General features: G+C 34.4%; 1 protein-coding gene across 1 annotated transcript in view; it reads left to right on the top strand.

Annotated features, from left to right (window-relative positions):
• LOC113233837 (adenylosuccinate lyase) overlaps positions 1–12,433 on the top strand; it is a 66,941-nt gene that overhangs the window by 18,781 nt on the left and 35,727 nt on the right. The window lies entirely within an intron of this gene.

Raw genomic sequence — 12,433 nt, 5'->3', positions numbered from 1 at the left:
GATGGCTTTTTGCTTTTTTTTTACATCAAATACAGTGGCTCTACTAAAAAGTTATATACGTTATACTACACTTACTGTAAGTAATGTAAGTAACATAATTTGTAAAATTTTCTGTGTTCCAAATAATTATGAAACATAATAATGAACTCGCTCGCACTAGCTTTTAACAGCAGATCTACGTTATGTTGTGCACATACAAGTTCTATTTTGGAGCCCTTCAAGCACTCTGATTGATTCATTTGGTTTCAATCTTCCCTTATCGCCTATCAACGTGTATTATGAAAGACTATTCGACATAAATAATTTTGAAAACTCACGCTTACATAATGAAAGAAGAGGGGAAGAGATGCGGAATGCGGGGAGAAAATTTTTATATGAAGATTATATTAGTTCTCTTTTCTACCGTAAGCACAAATACATTGGCGAGTGTGTATTATTGATTTAATATAACGGTTGCAAAAGTTTTAAATTCAAATAATAGAATGGAGTAGAGTGTTTTGTTTCAGTTTTATCGTCTACACGTGTATTCAGCTGTTTCGGAAATATAACATTTAGAATTTTTGTTACAAACTTAAAACACCGCTGTGCGGTTTCTTTATAGCCTGTGCTTGTACAAATTTGCATAGGAACCTAGGCGTAGGAGCTTGACTTATAAATGTAGAGTAGCATAAATTTTCCAACGTTGCATTGAATTTTCATCACTGTACCCTATGTTTTAGTTAGAATAGGTGATAATTAATGACGTGCGTTTACTAGAACGTTCAATATCATTAAACAGCAATTATTTTCTTATTAAGAACGCATTTCTTTGTGTTACTGAAGACAAGCCGTTAACGCCTTTCTAGAGCTTACTGTATTAACGTTAATTAGTAGGTGTATCGTAAAGTAGGACACATTTTAATATGCACAAGTGAACTTTAAAACATTTTACTCTCTCTTTCTCTCTGTCTTCCTCTCTCACTCTTTGAATCAACACTTTATAAAGTACACTTACGTTTACTTAAATAATTCAAACGATATTTGTATTCACAAAAATAGAAATGTTAGTATATAAAGTACTCACATTTTTTAAATGTATTTATTGAGCATTAGCGACATAGCCATCAGCGTAAAAAGGTAATATAAATAATTCAGAAACTGATAACGTAATATACTTAAATTAAAAATTTCTTTGTGTAATAAAAACTGTAACCACAAAAACCCGCCACTTTTTTGTTATACACGAAGGGAAAAGAATACTGACCGAAACTATTTTTTGACGTAATAAACACACCTATCTACATACACCTACAATAATAATAATAATTTATTTATTGACCATGGGGCTAGAGCCATCAGCTTAAAAAAACAAATAATTAAGAAACTCGAAATATAATGCTCTCAAACTACAAATTAATTCGTATAAAAACTGTAACCTTAAGTACTTACAATTCGCGCCTTATTTCGTAAAATAACCATGTGACAGCATTGGGCGTACGATTCGTCGGCATTACGCGCCAAAAACGCTTCAGTTTTTTTTTCATATCCTTTAGAGATGAATTAGGTATTTTTTAAATAGGCCGCTATTTTCAAAACGCATGGCGTAAAAAAGAAGCGTTGTTGTGAATTTGTGAAATGTTACAATTTTCGTTCGAGTTAAAGTAAGTAAACAAGTAGGTAGTAATTGTAGGTGTTTGCTGATGACTCTAGTCAATTTCCAAGTACATTGCACGATGTGATGTGAAATGATGTTATCATTACAATAATTTATTTTAACTTTGCGCAAAAAGTACAATTATAGTACTCATATTGAAATACTTTGAAAGCTTACTTTCACTAATCTTGTGGAAAGCTGTATATTACTTTTTTAATGATACTCAGTAAAATAATAATTAATGCTATTAAAAGAATTAACTTTCTTCAACTTAGGTATTGTTTTTATTACCCGGAGAGAGAGCTAGAGTTTCTTGTTGTTTGTATTTATTTTGCTTCCTATCGTAAAAAGTCAATCGGTTCATACAAACTAGATAAACCAAATCGTGAAATACTCAATAGTCTAAGAAGAATTTCCTAAGAGAATAATTGTACCTACCATTGTTGGACCTGAAAATTAAAACACTAAAATAGTCCAACACTGTTACACGACAGCACTATATCTGAAACTTGAACAGTACTAAAGACGTCGATAACTGATCGCTTCCAAGGTCCGCTCGTGCGTAAAGGCCATAAAGGCCATCCTATTCAACTTTTTGTCCCTAGCCAATATACCTACCACTCCAAGGCAAATGTCTTACAATGGATTTTCAATGCAATTTTTCTATACTTTTTTACCATGCATAATGCTATATTGTTTTGTATTACAAACTTGTCGGTTCCCAGTATCACAAAATTAAAATACGACGAAATGCACACATCAAAACTTCGTTAATTGTCATAAAGATGAATATATTTTTAATAACATGTGTGACAACGCCACGCATTAAAAAAAACCATAATTTATTTTTAAAATACTGGATTTCCATGCATCGTGAGGGGAATACGAAGAAGAAGGGCTTATTATAATTGCAATTTTAAAAGTGCATTGTATTTTATTTTTATTACTTTTATTTTATTGTTTTTGTATTCTAATATGTTAATATGGGTATCTGTCTGTGAATAAATAAATACTATTTATTAATGTGCTTCTCTGTCGTGCTTTAACGGTTATTTTGAAATAAATAGATTCAGGAGCAACGTTAAATATCAGTTAATATTGCAAAATAAAGTAGGTACTTTCTTGGAATTGGTACTACGTGTATGCATTGTCCGCTAAACTTTCTCGATGTATAACCAACTACTCCTCGTTAGAAGAAAAGAAGAAAACATTTTTCCATCGTTTGCAATAAATCGCTTCAATCATCACAATTCAGCGTTATCCAAGCCAGTGCAATGGCTGCTGCGGCGAGTAAATCGGCCATGGCTTATTATGTAGCTATTCGAAAATTGAAAAGCCACTTTCTAGCGTTTTCCGGTCTACAAGTCTCGCGCGCATTGCTGCATATGAGCGCGCACGCATCACAACGCGAACGGACGTTGAAATTGCGAATTTGTGATTTGGAAATTTTCCTTAAATATTTTTGATCTTTTAAAGGCTCAACCTGTAGGAATTATTTGAGTGAGAACGCTTCGTCGTCGACCTCATCCTTAAGCGAGATGGAAGTTAAATGCGCACTCTTATTTTTAAAAAAATAGTTCTGATTTTGTGCCTTTTTGGAAATACGTAATTTTTTTATTTAAAAGCTGCAAGCACGAAGCGTTCTAAATTGTTTCGTTTGTTTTTTTTGCTTCAAAATGTCATTCAGGTTTTAATCATAATTACAATAATATTTTTTTTATTTCGGACCAATTTTCCATAATAGTTCGTTAGTAAAATTTAAAATTATGTTAGTACCTTTTTAAATTTTTTTAATCTCTCTATGTTTGACCACCAAGATATTCAATAATTTTTGTGAAATGACTCCACTGGTTTGTAATAATTATTAACACAACGATCAAACACTTAGAAAAAATTCCGTCGATCCGGCCAGATTGGAGCATACCGTGACAGACGCTTAGTTGGCATAGCGTCTGACACTGTTTGCTAGAAGACGTTAGTTCGAATCCAGCCGGATCGAAATAATTTTTCTAAGTGTTCCATTTTTATATTAATATGTTAGTACCTTTTAAACTATCCTAGTATTTTAACCTAATTCAAATGTTTTCGGAAGCCATTGGTATGCGACTACTTCACTAGTTCTATTATACGCTTCTATTGACAGAACTACTGGTATTTTCTTCCCATTTGTTCTGTTAATAAATAGACAATTCTCTTCAAAAAACTACTTAGGATTTTTCTCTTCCACTAGTTCTGTGAATGACTAAGTTATCAGTCAGTAGTTTTGTACCTCTAAATGTTTCTTGATCCAATCCGTTCCGATAGGTCACTTTTAGTTAAGCGTATGTAAGTAAATAGAAAATGAGTGCTAGTTTCATTCTCTTAAAACTTTTGACTGTAAAATGAACATTTCAGTTACTTACAAATCACTTTATTTTGAATTGAACTATGAAATGAAATATTTATGAACCATGATATTCACAGCTCAAAACGGCCTTTGGACTAACACTTGAAATTGAGTAGAAAATAACTTTAGAAAAGAAGTAAATAATATAGTTAAGACAATTCTGATTTATTTTAATTTACTTCTGCCTAAATACATTACTTAATAATAAAGATGTTATGACTAAGGCACAATTAGTAACGGACCCCGCACTAAGCTCTGGGCTTGAATCGCGGGATCTAAACATGGAAAACAACTTGATTTCTAAGCATGTGTGTGGTTATGTCTTACTAGGTTTTATATTTTAGTTTCAGGAAATTTTATGAGCAATAGTTAATTATACCTAGTTATTTTCCTGTACTATAATGAAATATCGTCATAATAAATTTCATTCTAATTAATTATTCTCGATTTTACTGCAACTAAAATATATGTCACGTAAACAATGACTAATTTGAGTTTCAGGATTTTATTACTCATTATTCATAACAAATCATAATAATTCATAAATTGATATCAAAATGTTCGGTGACTATGTTTGGTCTTTGTATTATTAATCAATTTTCCGTAACAATTATTAGACGCTTATATCTAAATGTTCCTTAGAACTTAAGTTTTTTTAGTGATTTTCTTATATGGATAATTGTCCAATCTATTTTAATGCTATCAATCTGTTGTTCCCGTTTAATTTTTGTCAGTTTAATTGAATTAACGATGAATAGCGTAAATTAGAAAAAAACGCTGTATTTACCATTTACGTAGGTACTCAATTTATGATGAATATACTTTGGATGCACTCCTTTCGCATATCTCAAATTTCTATCCTAATTTTTACTGGAGGAAATTGCTACATAACAATAAGGCCGCCTATAGCACATCAATTTACTATTTTTATATTTAAGTTACTATTTTCTATTGTGACTGCAATTTTATATGCAACAAAGAATATTTCATACATTCATTCATTCAATTTAAAGGTTTACCTTTTTTTGTTCAAGTATTTTCTCGGTAACGTCCTAAATTTATCAATTTGTTTTTTCAACCAAGGTTAATTTTTTATTTATCCTTCTTCAGAGGTTTTCAGTTGGCAATACTAGGACCGTCTCTCCTAGAGTCGCATTTATAAAGATTAGTGAGCTTAAAAAGGACGCTAATCTTTTACAGATAATATTGCATAAATCATAAGAAGTATTTTTTGTTAACCTTGAATAAATATGAATTTTCTAAAGTGGTTATTATACTTATTTTTTTAACCGACTTTAAGGAAAGGAGGAGGTTCTCAATTCGACCGTATGTTTTTTTTTTGGTATGTATGTTACGCGATAACTCTGGCCTTTGTGAACAGATTTTGATGATTCTTTTTTGTTTTTAGAATGAGGTGCCTCAGTAGTGATCCCATTTAAATTTGAAGAAAATATTCCAACTCTAAGGGCGCATTCAAATTAGCCGCTGTTAGACGCGCTGCAACCGCGCGGCGGCCGCGAGACCATCGCGCTGCTGAAGTGCGACCAAATTTTTTTTTTATCTTTCAACTCAGTTACACGATGGATTCTGACGAAGAAACATTACTTTTACCTAGTTCTTGGGGCACATACTTCACATATAGGTATTAGAAATGACTCACCTGCTATATTTTTTTCAGTTGTAGTTTTAGTTTCAATATTGTCATTAAATTTTAGACATAACATTTTCCCATTCCTTTTTTTTCCAGTCGATTAGAATAACTGGTGGAACTGGTATCCCATGTTGCAGGGTGTTGCTTTGCGTTCTCTATAAATCCTAAAGTTCCATTTTCGTCCATCGTAGGTAATTTGAAAAATTAACATGTACACCTCACTAACCGTGACTGTAACCGAGCGTGACTGCCGCGCGACAATCACGCGGCCGCCGCGCGACAATCACGCGGCCGCCGCGCGGTTGCAGCGCTTCTAGAAATTGTATGAAAAGTGACAATCGCGCGGCCGTCGCGCGGCCTCCGCGCGGCTGCAGCGCTGCTGCAGCGCGGCTAACAGCGGCTAATTTGAACGCGCCCTAAGGGTGGTAAACTAGGGGATGAATCCGGTTTCGCGCACTTTCCGGTAACCGATTTCAATTCAAAACTTGACAAATAGATGTAATTTTTGTGGTCGGTTTTTTTAGTATTATTAACTTTTGTATAATTGGATGCTAATAACGTGTCAACCAACTCATGTTGCTTGTTAGTAGTTTTGCGAAAATGGCAGTTTAATGTTTTTTAGTTTTTTAAGCTGAGTCATCATTGATATAAAATTTCAAGACAACACGATTCAACCAGGACATTATTAATTGACGCACTACATTTTTGCGGTTCATTGTGTCACTTATGGTGACCATATACCTTCGCGCTGACCTCCACATTGGCCGTGGATGCGTGTGCGCGGCGCCCAAGGCTGTACTTGTTTTATTATCTGTCTCGACTATTGCGGAAATGTACCTATTATTGTGGCAAAAAAACCAAGTAAGATTTTTTTTCTTCAATTATTAACTACTCATTAAATTCTGATGTACTTGGGTGTGACATTCAAATGTCAAATTACAATTTTTGGTATTCTGCTCAAGCTTAGTTTACTGTTAAGAAAATTCACGATTATTTGAATCAAAGTCCAATAATCTTTCTTAGATTTTCGCAATTGTTAAACACAGGAAATGAAATTATATATTCTCTGATCTAAATTGTGTATATTTGTTTTTTAAGCAAGTTGTCGGCGGACAGTCAATCGTGGCCATGGGACCGAAAATTCGAGTTTGTGATAGGTTACCATAGACAGACTGACCGATGTATTGCTTGATTAGCAATTAAGTTTATATCTTATTTTAAATTGTATTATTTTTATCATTTATATTCTGGAGACCGAACAATAAACATGTCTCTTTAAATCAACGTATTTCACTCTATCATCTACGTCCATCCTTTTTTAATAATATGAGAACATTTATTATTTACATTTGGTTTCGAACATCATAGGTCGCGATAACCTGCAAGAGCTAAACGGGTCACTACTGCGGAATAATCCCCAGGTCTTTGTCTTCCGCAGAGTGACGTCAATGTCTGAGCATGGCTTAGGAAAATTATAGTCCTATAATATTATGTTATTGGTAGAAAACTGTCAGGACAATGACCCTTTTCCTTTCAGGGTGATGATATAATTTCTTGCAATAGATATCCCATTACTGTTCTTTATTATATCATACACCAACTTCGTGTTAGAAAAAATAGAAACGACTTATATTTCGTTATGAATGTAGAGATTCGAATATACTTTATTCGTGAAAATTGGGGACTATTCAAAGTTGTAATAATAGGTGTTTATTAGACGATAATCTCAGTACAGAGTACTAGAAAAATCGATTTCAAAAGTTCGTGAAGTTACATCTACCAAGCCAAGTCTTATTGGATTCGGTTACCGGAAATTGCGCGAAACCGTATTCGTCCCCTAGTTTACCACCTTTAGAGGTGGCACATTTTCTTAAAATTTAAATGGGACCAATAATAAGGTAACCTCTTTCCAACAAAAATAGAATCATCAAAATCGGTTCACAAATGCCGAAGTTATCGCGTAACATACATATAAAAACAACAAAAACTGTCGAATTGAGAACCTCCTTTTTTGAAGTCGGTTGATAAAAGGAATAGAGCATGTCAAACTTGTCATTAAATTCAATGCTATGCCGCCTAAAATAAAAACGATCCGAACTTCAAAGTATGAAAATTTATGTACTCTTCAATGTGCATCGTCGGTCACATTATCGCTTAACATCAGGCCACATTGGGGCTAAGTGTGTGTCTATTTACACACTAACATTTAATCTCAATTCCTCCATAAGAAGTTTATTATAAAAGCAAAAAAGTAAAACCAAAAGATATCCGTTAAAATAATACCGGACTCGCAACGGCTCAGTCGGCAAACAATGCACCATTACATTAGTCGCGTTACAAACAAGCATTGTTCTTGACGACGACACTGAGAATATGCCCTTAGTGCAGTGTAAGCTTCATGATGCAGTAATTCAACATTTAGTAGCAGAGGAGCTCTTTGTGAAAGTGTTCGTCCAAGGAAATACTGCCACCTTACAAATTTCTGGGCGCACGACTTGTCCCGTCACTTGATGTCATAAAAAATCAAGATAGTATACACGTAAATAGTAGCAGTGGTTGTTGTTGTAATTTTTAATTTTTTTTATAGTACTAAATATCGAGACGAACAAGTCGTGCGCCTGGTGGCAAGCGACATGCCTGTCCGTAACAGTTGCTGTGCCACTCAGAGCTTTAAATCTGAGGCGCAAAGATCTGAGGCGCACTGTCACTGCGCCCGACACCCTGAGACATAAGTTGACAAGTCCCATGTGCCTGTAATTTCAACGGCACCCTTACCCTTCAAAACCGGAACACAGTAATGCTAACATTACTGCTTGACGACAGAAATAGGTACGGTGGCAGTACTTCTGTGGACGAAATCTTTCACAAGGAGCTGTACTGCTACTAAATTTACTTAAATAATAGAATAGAATACGCATATTTACCAGAATACAGTTTATACAGATCTCGAGTAAAATTACGTATATTGTATTCAGCCAGCACGCAGGTGTGCAAATGTTAATGGTATTTCACATTTGTCTCTACGATTACAAATCAATTTGCATTTCCAAATAATACTAATTGGTATTTGTAACTTCTAAATCTTCTTTGTTACTTTAAAAGCAATGTAGCCATTTTGTCAATTGTCATTTAAAAGTAAGTCCTTGTTGTGATTTAATTACGTTAGATAAATTATTTTTAAAAATCTATAAATATATTGAAGCAGTTATTCTTATAAACGAGGTTGCGTCAGTTGTTCAAAACAGTAACAGTAAATATCGATGATTTCTCAAACACATCTACACAGCATGAAAAAATCTGAGCATCGCACGACGCCAACAAATAAAATACCGCGGCCTAATGCTGTCACATGGTTATTGTAACCAATAGAAAGCTCGGTGCAATAATTCACAATAAAATATAGCATATTCTAAATACAAACTGTACACTTAAATAAAAAAGGAACTATTCTTGAAAAGCAGCATATTATGTATTAAGTTTTAAACTCAACACTATAATTACGAATAGAGCGGTCCAAAGATCAAAGCGTCATTTTGTACTATTGTTATTGTAAAAGTACGATACCCATTATTATTTTATATTGCATACGTATTAAATGATATCCTTTCAAAGATATGAAGGTTTGAGAACCTATAGTCACTTTATAAAAGTACAAAATTGGTGGATCACTGTTGTTTGTCAAGTTTTCCTCAACAATATATTTAGCTCCGCTGATTTAACTTAATATTTCATTTGTATGCAAGCCGTTTAAGCTGAAATGTTCATGCCGCGACAGAGTCTTTTTTTGTAAAGTAATCGAAAACATGGTGTTTTGACTAAGTAAAGTTTGGGGAATTTTGGCGTTTGAAACTGTATCATATTTAATAAAAAAACTCTTGATGGTTATTGGAAATTGAACTAGTTTTTCGGCTCTAAATCGCGTACATTTGTTTTTTCAAACAAACTAACGTCCTTTACAGGTTAAAAACGATAGCAGGTGAGCAGTGGAAAAAAAGCTAGGCAGGAAGGAGGAAAATTCATATTTTTGGAAAATTAATAATGATATAATGTAAAAACGTTGGCAAGCTCACAATGCACCGAAAACAATCAGTCAAAAACTCGTCAAAATAAGAAAAATAAATACATTAAAAAAATAATTTTTAAAATCGGTCGACAATTGACGGAGTAATTTGAAAACATACATGCGCGCCGAACGTATAACCCCTCCTTTTTTTCGGGATCGGTTAAGTTTAAAAAAAGGCTGTTAAATCAGGTGTAACCACGGGACCTGTAAAGAACCCAAAACGTTGGTTTCTTAGAAAAAAACAAATATACACAATTTAGATCCGAAAAATAGTTTCATTTCCAATGTGTCACAGTCGCAAAAACCTAACCAGCAGATCCTGATAATTTTTTTAGGCTCAGGTTATTTGCTACTTACTCCAGTACTTGTGTAAAATTATAATTGCACCCAAAAAAATGCAATGTAGAAATGTCTGCTGAAACTTCAATAACATGTTTTCCGTTAACCAGCCCTTGGTCGTAACCCCTCAAGGAAATGTTTTGACCTAAATCGTACACACGCAACGAAATGTTAGCGTGTTCATTCACTGTTTTGTCTGTCATCGATTTTTGAAGAACAAAGAAACTGACTTCAGTACTTAATTAAAACTCTATTTGTGTTTTTCTATGAATGAGTTGACATTTTCTATTAATTTATTTACGGAATAGGTTTAATTTAACAAAAACGTCCTTTCAGAATATTTGTCGATTCATTTTCTTATTTCCGCCGTGTGGATGGCCTACGTTATATGTCCATTTACTGTTGCATTTAAAGTTTTACATCAATTACATTTACTATCGTAGTTCAAGTGAGAAAACTTAACTCCTGCCTCCCACCTAAGTATCGGGGATAGTGGCCCTTCCCGTAGTGGAAATGGGTCAGAGTAACGACCTTTGCAAACGCACCCCATGAGGGCGACGCGTTGGCGCCAATGTGGCGTCAAGATGGCGGCGCAGTGCGGGAAGCCGGGACGTCGATACGGATTACTAGCTAGGATCTGTGTTGTCGTGTATTGTTCGCTTTATGGGAGACGGAATAAGATTTCTTTTGATCTTTGATATAGCAGTCAGTCAATGACCCCAAGAAATTTTGCAGATTTGAACATTAGCTAGAGCCGCGTGTTAGGAACAGTTTGAAGTACGTTGACAATGAGTATAAATTCTTTAAAGTTAATTTCAATTGTTGTTAGTAGATTAATATCGTTTCTGTACTCGTTAATGACAAAGATGAAAGTTTGACTTTCAAAAAATACAAAGCCAAATTTCTGTAACAAAAGTAACAATCCTTGCCAATGTCACTCTTTGCGTTTTAAAACAATAACAGTGCCACATATCTACGTGACAATCTTGTCACCCATGCCTATGATGATGTCGTGTCATTTTTGTATGCTAATGATTTACTGACGTCCGGCGCGCGCGCAACTGCCGTTACTCGAAACTAGGCTTGTTTCGCCATAATTACGTGAGATTGAAAATGCACCTTAATTCCTCTGGAATGTAATCAAAGACAATTTTATGTTGCTAGTTACTTGGATTCATGCTCTTCACAGTCCATGAGTCGGTACCTTAGTAATATTAATGATTTGGTTTAGTTGCAGCTTTCCTAACACCAACGCTTGCAGAGTTTCAATTATTTTTATTCTCAAAATGCATATATAACATTTTTTTTATGATACCATGTGACGGAATGAACAAATCGTGCGCCTGATGGTAAGCGACACGCCTTGTCCATAGCACTTCCAGTGCCACTCAGAGGCTTAAATCACAAATGTCTGAGGGGCACTATCACTTCACCAGCAACATTACCCTTCAAAACCGGAACGCAGTAATGCTCACATTACTGCTTGTCTGCAGAAATAAGTAAAGTGCAATACTTCCTTGGACGAACTGTTTCACAGTGAACTCTACACTATTAAGTTATCTATGGCTCTACTGCTTCTAAACTTGTAAATTCTCAGGACATTTTCGTGATAAACTGGACTCTGAATGGTATAGCAAATAGATACCTATTGTAACAGAAAACGGCCATGGAATCAGGGCAATGACTTTATGTGCCCCATATAAATTGGCACACTGCCGGAAAGTAAGGGGAAAGTATGGCCACCCCCATACATAATACTGACGCATTCTAACATACCCCTACATTGTAACACATCCCTTACATAACCTCAAAGTGTATAATCTCTACTTAGTAATACTATGAAAATTTTTACTTTTAATAAATAAAATCCTTTTGCCTTTATGTAATAATTTGACTTTTAAAAGAAATATATTTTGATACCTTGTAAATCAAATATATAAGCTGACTTTTAATAAGTAATTTGACGTTGATAATTAATTGTTTTAACCCAACTGTTTACTGACATGTCGCAAAGACCCGAAGGACGCCCATTACCCTGAGACAAGTTGATAAGTCCCATGTGCCTGTAATTTCACTAGCACCCTTACCATTCAAAGGAAGGCAATAATGTGAGCATTACTGCTTGGCGGCAGAAATATGTACGGCGGCAGTATTTACCTGTACGAACTCTTCCACTAGGAACTCTACTGCCATTAAAACTTTTACTTTAACTTTTGTGTTGCTCGGACAACCAAGAACCAATTGCCACTCGAATACTAATGAAGATCACATCATTTTAAACTGTACTCTGTAATTCTTTTGTAAGTCTCTGATTTAATTCTATGCAAATACCTTTAGACAGACGTACCTATCCTGAACTAG

Source organism: Hyposmocoma kahamanoa, unplaced genomic scaffold (genome assembly GCF_003589595.1).
Source record: "Hyposmocoma kahamanoa isolate Upper Pololo Valley unplaced genomic scaffold, ASM358959v1 80, whole genome shotgun sequence".
NCBI lineage: Eukaryota > Metazoa > Arthropoda > Insecta > Lepidoptera > Cosmopterigidae > Hyposmocoma > Hyposmocoma kahamanoa.
This window is presented reverse-complemented; position numbering and strand designations above follow the sequence as displayed.